Here is a 12,238-nt window from a genome sequence, read left to right as displayed (position 1 = left end):
ACCCCAGGCTCTTGCTGCCTGGGGTTTTCCGAAATGGGTCTCCGCTTCGCCGTAGCGGACGACCCGTTGTCTGCGGAGCCTCCTCTCCCGTTCAGAAGAGGACCGCCATTGCCGTTCGCGCCGCCCCCGGAATAGACAAATAAATCTCAATATGCTAACTACTAGAAGAAGAAAAAGAAGAGTTTGGATTTGATATCCCGCTTTATCACTACCCGAAGGAGTCTCAAAGTGGCTAACATTCTCCTTTCCCTTCCTCCCCCACAACAAACACTCTGTGAGGTGAGTGGGGCTGAGAGACTTCAGAGAAGTGTGACTGGCCCAAGGTCACCCAGCAGCTGCATGTGGAGGAGCGGAGACACGAACCCGGTTCACCAGATTACGAGTCTATCGCTCTTTAACCACTACACTACACTGGCTCTCCCCCCCCGCCACGTCCGCCAATAACTTTTTTGATATCCCATTCATAACCTTTCTCCAAGCTGTCTCCTGCAGAAGCGTCCTCCTTGGCCCCATTAACTCCAACAGGAAACTCCTAATTTGAAAGTATTGAAACCATGGTGATTGCCATCCAGCTGTAGTCAGAGAAATGTCACAAATAAAAGCTCGTCTTAATTTAGTTCTCCAAACCATGAAATCCTATTTCTCTGCCTGCTAATAAAATCCATATCCTGATTTCTCACATAAAACCTATGATGCAATACCACAGATGCTATATGTGAAATATCAGAGCTTAATTTTGTTTTATATTTATCCCATGTTTTTAATAATAGAGACAAAATTTGGCTTCGTTTCAAGTCCACTTCCCTTTTCAAGGATTTCCCCATTTTAAAATAGTGATTTATTGACCACTTCATATTTAGAAAAAGAAAGTACAGTGGTACCTCAGGTTAAGAACTTAATTTGTTCTGGAGGTCCGTTCTTAACCTGAAACTGTTCTTAAACTGAGGTACCACTTTAGCTAATGGGGGCGCCCGCTGCCGCCACCGCACGATTTCTGTTCTCATCCTGAAGCAAACCTGAGGTACTATTTCTGGGTTAGCGGAGTCTGTAACCTGAAGCGTCTGTAACCTGAAGTGTCTGTAACCCGAGGTATCACTATACCCTGGTCCCAAGTTGTTAAGGGTGACAGGAGACCCACTGATCCTCCCAAAAGCCTTGTTTCCTGGTGAATGGAAACACCTAGCTAATCAGGATAGCGTTATTTGCCGCAATTTAGATAAAGCACTTTCTTCCAGACTGGCACCCACAACCAAACAGCTGAAAGCACTTCATAACTTCCCCTCCAATTTTACTCCAATCGGTGTCCTTCGACCAGTGTAGTGGTCAGGTGTAAGGATTCTAGGACCTCGACAGAGCCCTCATGCATCCTTCTTGTAGCCAAGCAAGTACTTACTGGGTGCTATCTCCACTTGGTGCCCAGTGTGGAGAAACTGGTTGTGTTGCCCTAAAACCACCTCTGCTATGAGCAGGACACGATTGTAAGAGCACTATCAGCTCTTAGACTTCCTATCAACTGGTATTCAGAGTCATACTGCCTCTGATCATGGAGAAAAAGCACAGCCAAGTCATTATCCTTCATGAACTGGTCAAATCCTCTTTTTAAAGCCTTCTAAGTTGGTGGTAGGGACGTGGGTAGCTCTGTGGGTTAAACCACAGAGCCTAGGGCTTGCCGATCAGAAGGTCGGCGGTTCGAATCCCCGCGATGGAGTGAGCTCCCATTGCTCGGTCCCTGCTCCTGCCAACCTAGCAGTTCGAAAGCATGCAGTGCAAGTAGATAAATAGGTACTGCTGCGGTGGGAAGGCAAACTGCGTTTCCGTGCGCTGCTCTGGTTCTCCAGAAGTGGCTTAGCCATGCTGGCCACATGACCTGGAAGCTGTCTGTGGACAAACGCCGGCTCCCTCAGCCTACAGAGCAAGATGAATGCGCAAGCCCAGAGTCGTCCATGACTGGACCTAATGGTCAGGGGTACCTTTACCTTTTAAGTTGGTGGTCATTCACTGGCTGCCTGTGAGTTACTGGGCCCAGTTCAAGGAGTCAATACTAGCATATAAAGCCCTAAATGGCTTAAGATCCAAGTACAGTGGCACCTCGGTTCTTGAATGTAATCCGTTCCAGAAGACCATTCGACTTCTGAAATGTTCGAAACCGAGGTGCAAAGGGCTGTCCGCAAATTTAATTGAGAAAATTGAAAAACACGCAGTGGAAGCTGCCCTAAGTCCCTAGAAGGATCCTAGACACTGTCTGTTTAATTGACATTGAAATGGGGAATGCCTAAATGTGTATTACTGAAGACTTTAACATGGGGATTTTCCATGGGGCTATACTAAGTGGTCTCTGAGCATCTGGTTGGGTTGAAAAAACTATCGTTGCTTTCTGCTAGCTAACATGTGAGTGTTTAACCTTAAATCAGGTGACAAAGGTATTTGGTTGCAAATTTGCCATCTTGGGAGAGTGGTGGTGGCTGAGTCTTTGCTCTCAGGCTCTGTGAGAGTAAGATGTGATAATGGAGCTCACTCCGGGAGCACACAGCCACAGGCAAAATGGAGGCTATAGGAAGACAGAGACCTCTGCTTCTAGGTCTGTTTGGAATTATCTTTTATTTCTAAGAAAATGAACCTGTGTTGGACTTGCACAATATATTGTATGGAGCTATTTTGATGTATCTTTGATGTTTCTGTTCTGTTTTGAAGAAAGTTCTGCAAGAAAAGCTTTGAAGCAAACTTATGGGCCTTGGCAATGTTTTTATTCCAAAAGGAGTTAGTTTTTCTCCACCTTGTTGCTTCAAACTGCACAATATTAATATCTGCAATAAAGTTGGTAACTTGGAGTTCCCTATTTGAGGCTGCAGTACTATGCACCTTACCTGAGATTAAGCTCTGTTAAAGACAGTTGGAATTACTTCTGAGTAAATCTAATTAATTTAAAACATTTATATACAAACATGCTTAGGATTTCACATTCAGACTGTTATTAATACATGATTCCCCTTGCTAGGGCACGGATACTGGTATTGCTGTCTTCTTTATGGTCTTCTTCTCTGAATGTTCCACTGCTGTTGCACATGGTGGTAGTATGGTTTATACCTACAAAAATATCAGCAGGAGCAGCAGTAATATTGACAGTAGTAGTGGCATTCAGTTTACTGTGAAACCAGAAGGCTATAACAGTTTGATGCCAAAAAGCCAGAAAGAAAACTGTTCCCAGTCAGCTGATCTGCCTTTACGAAGGGCTGAAGCCTGGATTCCTTCCCAGTTTGCAGCTCCAATGTTTCCATGATGCCTCTTCAGAGATTGTGCAGAACATCTGGGGGCAGTAAGTCCTTCTTTAATCTTAGGGAAATGCTCTGCATGTGACTTCATAGCCTTTTGAAACACACAAGACACAAATAGTTTGCGCAGTTGAAATGAGCTCACTGGCAACACACAGCCAATCCCATACACTGCAGCTCTAAGTTGTGCTTCCAGGCCACATGGTGCAGTAAAGACCTCTATGGTGAGAAAGTAGCTGAGCATCCAGCACTTTGAAGCAGTTTTTGCATGTGAAGTACCCTTTCCTGGCAGAAATTTCCAGACATATCTGGCCCTCCATAGGAAATGAGTAATATTTCTTCGTGGATTGCTAATGAACAGTGGAGGAACAACTTTTCTCCCCATTACACAAAAATTCCAAATGCGAGATGGCAGCTGTTTAGTGAGTACAACTAGCATAGCTCAGCCTTTCTCAACTTTGGGTCCAATGTTGGGTTGGACTACAACCTAAATCATCCCTGATAACCTCTCCTGATAGCTAGGCATGATGGGAGTTGTAGTTCAACAACATCTGGGGACCCAAGGTTGAAAAAGGCCATGCTAGGTAGTCCTTAACCTATTTCACTTCTCCATGGGATTTGACAATAGCCCTGTGCAGATGACTGTATCAAATAGGGTACACTCAATACATGAAATAAGTGTTGTAGAGGAAAGTGAGGGGGAAATGGGGCTTGTTAACCTGGGAAGGCAGCCCATCTAGAAGAATGAAAAGTCTGATCCTAAACCTCTGCTGGCTTGTGGGATATCTTTGGGAGAAGGACAGAAAGGAGTAAACCCTACACAAATCCACAGCAGAGTTTCCAAGGCTGTTGGATGGCATCTTTTATGTCTCTTTCTGGTAACCCCTGCAACCAAGCTGGTGCCAAACGTATTGCTCTGCTCTCCTTTGGACCACATCAGCAAGGCCAAAAGGATGGGGTGGGGATCTTGTCATCTGGGAAGCCCAGGACCTCCATACACACTGCTCAGACTTGAGCCCCGGAGAGGACACTTCGGTGATGCTAATGCAACAGTGTGACTTCACCCACAGAGGCATACTCCATTGTCTCTTGAGACAGATGAATGCCAACAACATGTAGAATATAAAGCAGGTTCTGCTGCCATCATTCAATTCCCACCTCCAAAGTAGGAGAGTCCACCACCTTCTGAGGGGGTCCGTTCCATTATCAAACAGCTCTTCTGGATCCCAACTAAACACAAGGATGAACTGTCTGACTGTAAGAGCTGTTCAAAAGTGGAATGGACCCCCTTAGAAGGTGGTGGACTCTGCTTCATTGGAGGTTTCTAAGCAGAAGTTCAATGAATGGCCATCTGTCATGTATGCTTTAGCTGAGATTCCTGCATTGATGACCCTCAGGATCCCAAACAATTCTACAGTTTGTTGTTGTTTAGTCGTTTAGTCATGTCTGACTCTTCATGACCTCATGGACCAGAGCACGCCAGGTCCTTCTGTCTTCCACTGCCTCCCACAGTTTGGTCAAACTCATGTTGGTAGCTTCGAGAACACTGTCCAACCATCTCGTCCTCTGTCATCCCCTTCTCCTTGTGCCCTCCATCTTTCCCAACATCAGGGTCTTTTCCAGGGAGTCTTCTCTTCTCATGAGGTGGCCAAAGTATTGGAGCCTCAGCTTCAGGATCTGTCCTTCCAGTGAGCACTCAAGGCTGATTTCCTTCAGAATGGATAGGTTTGATCTTCTTGCAGTCCATGGGACTCTCAAGAGTCTCCTCCAGCACCAGAATTCAAAAGCATCAATTCTTTGGCAATCAGCCTTCTTTATGGTCCAGCTATATGTTAAGCCCACCATGCACAGTTTACTTCAGTTATGGAGATGTAATCTACACAAGGGTGATAATTCTTAGATAACAATGACAGTATGTTGTCCAAAAAAGGGGATAAATTTTGGTTTTCTCACCTCCCCCCATATGTTTGGGTGGAAGTCATTAGCAAGTCTTCCTTGTGGTTAATTATGTCTTGCCCACATCTCTCACACTAAGCATATGGCTAGCGGGTTTAGTGATGGCAAACTGCTCAGCAAACATATGCTTTTGATTTCAGAAGGAGATTTAGTTTCCTTTCTTCCATGTCCTATTTGCTGAGGCTCAAAGACTTAAGATAGCTTTCTAAGAATATAATTTCATTACCAGGGCAGTCTGGGTTGTGGAAACATGTCTGATCATTCCCTTACTGACGTCCCTCGGATATATTAAAATGAATATAATTCAATCACCAAGTATTTTTGTTCCATCAGGTTTTGCTTCAACCTATTAACACGGCGTTCTCCCAGCTGCTAGCAGACAGGAGCCAACTGGGTCTTCTGCTCGGACAGGTGTTTGATTTAGGTCGTACACTGGAGTCTCAAGAATAACTGAAAAATGATTCACACAGTCATCTTCGTAACTCAATTTTTTATTCCTGGATCTGTTTTCAATAGAGACTTTCCTCTCATTAATACCAAATGTCAAATTTGTTGCTCACGGTGGTAACAGACTGTAATAGATCTGTGGTGCTAAACGATTAGGTATAGTAAATATTAGGATTTAATTAGAACTTGTATGTTATAATTGGAACACGTTATAAGACAGTCTTAGAAAGGGGTTTGAGATGTTTAATTAGTGTTTATGTGTAAAGACTGTGTGCCGGACTTTGAGAATGTAATCAAGACCCATGAGTATTGGAATGTGTGTACCTACTTCTGAGCATCAACAATTAGCATGAGTTAATTAGCCGATGCAAATGCCCTAAGTGTGTACCAGTCCTTAATCCTACTCAGTCTAAGTGTTGATGAACTCAGGGGAACTCCTGACTGGATAAAGGAGGCTGAGTGTTTAGGAACAGCAGGATTAGGAGTTGCCCTGAACTGGATTGCTGCGCTGCTGTGGGAACAAACCCCTCTTGAAATGACCATGCTGTAAGATCTGGACTCCCTCCATGCAGACTGAAGGTGTAAACAGGTGAATAAACCATATTTCTTAAAGCCACAACACTCTCCACCATCTCAATTCTTCAAAGGACCACAGTATGAGTCTTTGCCGCCACTTGGCAGAGAGAGGGGCAGGTATCTGACTTTCCCAACAATATTCTTTTAACTAGTTGCACAAATCTGGCTTTTCTCCTTCACTACGTAGCCCACACAGTATCTGGAATATTTATCTATAAAAGTTAATGAGTGGCAATTTCTTGGCTTGGAAGGTGTCTAAATGGGTTCACACAGGTCAGTGTGTAGTAGGTCCAGTCGCTTCCTTGAGTACATTACACTTTGAGAATGATGGCTCTGCGCTTCTTCCCTTTATGCAAATCATACACCTGCCTTTGCCACATTTTTACGACTTTTGCAATATTCTTATCCCTTTCAGATCAAATGTGGTGTTTGCATTGCGATGACCAAGTCAGCTTGCCATAACTCAAGACAGTATGTACTTACACAGCACTTCATGATGTTTGCCTGTTCTCTTGCGCAGTCGAATTAAAAAACACCCTGTTTTTCGAAGGTTCAAAGATTTCCACCCATGGTTATTGTGTACAAGTTATCACAAAAGTTCATATCAAAGCCCTTCTTGGTTAAGGTAGAAATGTTCAATACATCTCAGACCCTCCAAGTGTCCCTATTTTCCAGGAACAGTCCTGGATTTATAGAAGCCATCCCAGTTTCTGATTTGATCCCAGAATGTCCTGCTTTTCCTTAGGACGTCCCTATTTTCATCGGAGAAATGTTGGAGAGTATGGCATCTGCATCTAATTCCGGAACATACATGACACCTCTTACTTTTGTCCCCCTAGATCCATGCTCTGCATGAGCGTAGCTGCACCCCCTAGATCAAGTAAAACAATATCAATACTTAACTAACTAACTGACCAATCACATTGATTCTTTGCCCCCTAACAACGTTCTGCCCCCTCTAACAAAAACCTGGCTACTCACATGACGCTCTGTATTAGAAATCAAAATTCCTTCTCCACACCTGTTAATGGCCACAGAGTTTCCATCTTCTGAGAGCATGTTTCCATTTTCATTTGTGATGAGATTTTTGGAGATATCTAATATCGGATGTCACGTGGGAATTGGCCCCATTGTCTAGGATCCAAAAATTAGATCCTGAATTATTTCATCTTGCAGAGACACCTTTACAATGGAAAGGGCTTAGAAGTGTTAGAACCATTCTTTCCTCTGCCTTTCTTGCTTCCTAGCCCATTGGCTGAAAAGTTTCTTTTAAAATGTCCTTTCTGACCACAATTAAGCTTCAGCTCCCTTTCCTAATTGACCTTTAGGTGGCCCACATACAAATTTCCTTTCCCTTTGTCTTTCTTTGGCTGCATAATTTGATCTAGTAGAGCTTTGATCAGTACAGAGCACATGCCTATCCATTTTAAAATCTGCCAGAACTATTTTCAGCTTTGGGTTTAACTTTGCACAAATGCCTGAAAGAAATGGAGAATATTCTTTTGGTAAAGATACCAATTTTTATTTTTTTGTTTATTATCAGGAGATCATCCAGCAGCACTAAGTCTATCCATCAAATTTAGCAAGTATTCCATGGGCTTTTTTGACCATCTCCTTCTCTTAATTGAGCAGAGAACATTTCTTTGTAAAGTTGAATCTTATCTTGCATTCTCATTTTCCCTTACAGGTTCTTCAAAGCTATCAACATCCCTTTTGAAGTACCTTTTCTCCTCTTCTGGAATGGATACTCAGTAGCACCAGAAACCAGTATATGTGGCTGGGAATCATCTTTTTTTATTTGCTCTCTCTAGAAGAAACCCTACAAGGTGGTATCTAACACTTAATTTGGGAATCTGCCAAAAAAAGTGACAAAATTATGATATGAAAACTATTGGACTGTGTTCAAACCATGGCTGGAAAATCGTCTTTTTGCATGAGATGGAAGTGTCTAGCAGTTCTACTTGCCAAACAAACTCTCCACAAAAAAAAACCAGAGACAGACTTCATCCAGAAGAATAGCTAATGGCTTAAACATTTGATGTGTTAGCAATTTTCCTCCCCATTGCTCATAAGTACATGATCTTTAAATAAAGTTTGAAAAGCCATCTTGCTGCTCGCTGCAATAACAACTCTGAGCCACAGATGCCCCGAGCAAGGGTCAATTCTATAGTTTTATAATTCATTTACAGCAGGGGTCACGATCCTTTTTAGGAACATGGGAGGGCAGATTTGAATTTTTGAGCAGGTGCCATGGGCGCCTCCCTCTCCGGTCACTTTTCTCCCTCCTCCCACAGGATGGACGTTCCAGCACACAAACTCACTTTTCCACAGGATCTGGTTAAAAGTTGGATCCCGCAGAATGAACCTGAACCTTGATAAGCACATAGAACAGAATGATGACGTGAGAAAAGAGTGTCACTCTTTTAAGTTCCTCCTTTAGCTCTGTGTATTTTCAAGGGAGAAAAAAAGGAATTGCTCTTTTCACCTCATAAACACGGGGGAAGTCAGTGTGGGGTAGCAGGAGATATGTGAGTGTCAAGGGAGCATCTCAAGGCTACCACTGTTCCCACAGGCATGTGCGCTTTTGTTGTTGTTTAGTCGTGTAGTCATGTCCGACTCTTTGTGACCCCATGGACCAGAGCACGCCGGGCACTCCTGTCTTCCACTGCCTCCCGCAGTTTGGTCAGACTCATATTGGTAGCTTCGAGAACACTGTCCAACCACCTCATCCTCTGTCATCCCCTTCTCCTTGTGCCCTCCATCTTTCCCAGGGAGTCTTCTCTTTTCCTGAGGTGGCCAAAGTATTGGAGCCTCAGCTTCACTGAAGATCTGTCCTTCCAGTGAGCACTCAGGGCTGATTTCCTTAAGAATGGATAAGTTTGATCTTCTTGCAGTCCATGGGACTCTCAAGAGTCTCCTCCAGCACCATAATTCAAAAGCATCAATTCTTCGGTGATCAGCCTTCTTGATGGTCCAGCTCTCACTTCCATACATCACTACTGGGAAAACCATAGCTTTAACTATACAGACCTTTGTTGGCAAGGTGATGTCTCTGCTTTTTGAGATGCTGTCTACGTTGGTCATTGCTTTTCTCCCAAGAAGCAGGCATCTTTTAATTTTGTGACTGCTGTCACCACCTGCAGTGATCATGGAGCCCAAGAAAAATAAAATCTCTCACTGCCTCCATTTCTTCCCCTTCTATTTGCCAGGAGGTGATGGGCCCAGTGGCCATGATCTTCGCTTTTTTGATGTTGAGCTTCAGACCATATTTTGTGCTCTCCTCTTTCACCCTCATTAAAAGGTTCTTTAATTCCTCCTCACTTTCTGCCATCAAGGTTGTGTCACCAGCATATCAGAGATTGTTGATATTTCTTCCGGCAATCTTAATTCCGGTTTGGGATTCATCCAGCCCAGCCTTTCGCATGCTGAATTCTGCATATAAGTTAAATAAGCAGGGAGACAATATACAGCCTTGTCGTACTCCTTTCCCAATTTTGAACCAATCAGTTGTTCCATATCCAGTTCTAACTGTAGCTTCTTGTCCCACAGAGATTTCTCAGGAGACAGATGAGGTGATCAGGCACTCCCATTTCTTTAAGAACTTGCCATAGTTTGCTGTGGTCGACACAGTCAAAGGCTTTTGCATGGGCACAAAAGAGGCTGATTAAAGCCATGCAGCTGGAGGAAGCAGCAAAGAGCTCCTTGCACACTGAAGTCCACATGTTACCTATTTTCCCCCAAGGTAACGGGAAGTAGCATAGACTAAGCCTGGCAGGATAGCTTTACTTTATGGCATTAACCCTTTCATGCATTAATTAGACTCAAGCATGCTGGTTATATGAGACTGTCTTAGACTATACTATACGGTGTTGTGATTAATAATTGCAATATTTCAGAGATACTCTGTCTGGCATTCTGAGAGTCTGTTTTGAGCTATACATTGCCACAAAGCTCTACAAATCGATTCAGGGCAAGCCTTCATATCCACAGATGTCCAACATATTTTCAATCTTTATTTTTTTTTACTGCATAATTGTTGTATTATTGTATTATTTGCTGATTTTTTAAATGAATAGCAGTATATAAATATTTTTACAAATAAAACAACAAACGAGGCAGTTGTTTATTTATATATGATGATATATTGTAATATCCTTCATTATACACTCTTCAGTTAATGTAAGAAAGGCAAAGTCTGGCATATTTGTAATTAATTAATATACAGGAAATTGGAAGTACCAGAATATTTTACTTTTGGTACAAACACATACACAATCTGTTCAAAGCAGATTGTCATTAAAATAAGTATATGGGGATTTTCAATACTACTGAACATATTTCTGGGAGACGCTGCCATGGTGTGTTTGTTTTTTTTAGTTTGGAATGCTATCTCCATCTCATCCCACAAAATAACCTGGAACAGGAGAAATCACATATACAGTAAGTGCTGGGTTTGGAAGTCATGAAAAGCAACCCACTGAACACAGTATCTGAATGATGTGAAAAGGAAAGGTTGATGCTTAGTAATGTTGATGGGAAATTCATTTGGAAAAATACCTTTGGAAGTAAGTCTCTCCTGCTCTACTAGCAGACAAGGACATATTTCAATGAAGATAGTTGTCCTGTGAAGCACAGCAGGGTCCTCTGTTACCATGTAAATTGCCATAACAGAAGTTTGAGAAAGGTGAAACCATTTATGAGCATTTCAGTCTTTATTTAATAGCGCGCAGATATACTCATACATGCTAGTAAACAAATGAAGACCTTTGGCTTTGTTTTTTAAAGAGATAGGCACCATAAATTGAATTTCAGATGTAATCAGTGTGATTTGCATCCCCTCAAACCCCTTGTAGCCAGGGAGTCCACATATATCATTTCTTCCTTCAAGCTCTATTTGCAACAGCTGGAGAATATTACCAAAGAGCTAAAACAGCTGCAGGAATAACCCTTTCAATTACTTTTCTGAGGACCAAGCAAGTCAATCACGGACTGAATGTCAGGAGTCCTTCAATGCAGCAGAACTGAGCCAGGCTAAGAAAATGGGGTAGGTTAGACACCAATGCACTTTTTATCTGCTACAGCTAACAAAAAAAACTGTCTGACAAAAATTCCGAGTTCTTCCCCACTACTAAAACATGATTGGTCCTTCTACTGATTTGTAATTTTAGCTGTAATTTAAAATAAAATCTGTATAGCAATTTTCATATGCACTTCTATATGTGTACATTGCTTCTGTTTGTGGCCTGTAATAAGGACCAGTAGCTGAAGACTTCCAAATCCATCTCACCAAGGGTCATCACTTTTACCACCTGAGACAATACAGTGGTGCCCCGCAAGACGAATGCCTCGCAAGACGAAAAACTCGCTAGACGAAAGGGTTTTGCGTTTTTTGAGTCGTTCCGCAAGACGAATTTCCCTATGGGCTTGCTTCGCAAGACGAAACGTCTTGCGAGTTTGTTTCCTTTTTCTTAAAGCCGCTAAGCCGTTAATAGCCGCTAAGCCACTAAGCCACTAAGCCGTTAATAGCTGCTAAGCCGCTAATAGCCGCTAAGCCTCTAATAGCCGTGCTTCGCAAGACGAAAAAACCGCAAGACGAAGAGACTCGCGGAACGGATTAATTTCGTCTTGCGAGGCACCACTGTAGAAAGTAGAGAATAGCATTTGGTCTTGTCAGCAAACTAAAGGGTAATGGAGTTTTAGATCTTGGCCCACTGACTATTGTGGCGATCACACAGGGTCCCCAGACGTTTGACCGTCTATTGATCCCTGTGCCACCACTGTGATTGCCTCTTCGCTGCCACCAACCCGTTTCTCTCGGGTACACACAGAGTCCAGATAGTTGTTAACATTAACAAATAATCAAGTTTATTTTTATAAGCATGAACAAGTTTAAGGTTTCAGTTAATTTTTCTTGTCAGTTTCTTAATCTTAGTTTCTTTACTGACCTATACGTTCCTAACAACTTCAAACTGATTATCCCAACTATCTAT

At 42.7% G+C, this 12,238-nt stretch overlaps 1 long non-coding RNA gene across 1 annotated transcript in view; it reads right to left on the bottom strand.

Annotated features, from left to right (window-relative positions):
• The window catches only part of LOC308466830, an 87,993-nt gene extending 76,105 nt beyond the window's left edge, over positions 1-11,888 (bottom strand). Inside the window, exon 1 of the long non-coding RNA XR_013980993.1 lies at positions 11,570-11,888. This is a non-coding gene — a long non-coding RNA (uncharacterized lncRNA). The remainder of the gene's footprint in view (positions 1-11,569) is intronic.
• Positions 11,889-12,238: the final 350 nt, after the last annotated feature.

Source organism: Podarcis pityusensis (assembly GCF_964106645.2).
Source record: "Podarcis pityusensis genome assembly, chromosome: 17".
In the NCBI taxonomy this organism is placed as follows: Eukaryota; Metazoa; Chordata; class Lepidosauria; order Squamata; family Lacertidae; genus Podarcis; species Podarcis pityusensis.
Note: the sequence above shows the minus strand (reverse complement) of the source record. Positions and strands in the feature narration are given on the sequence as shown.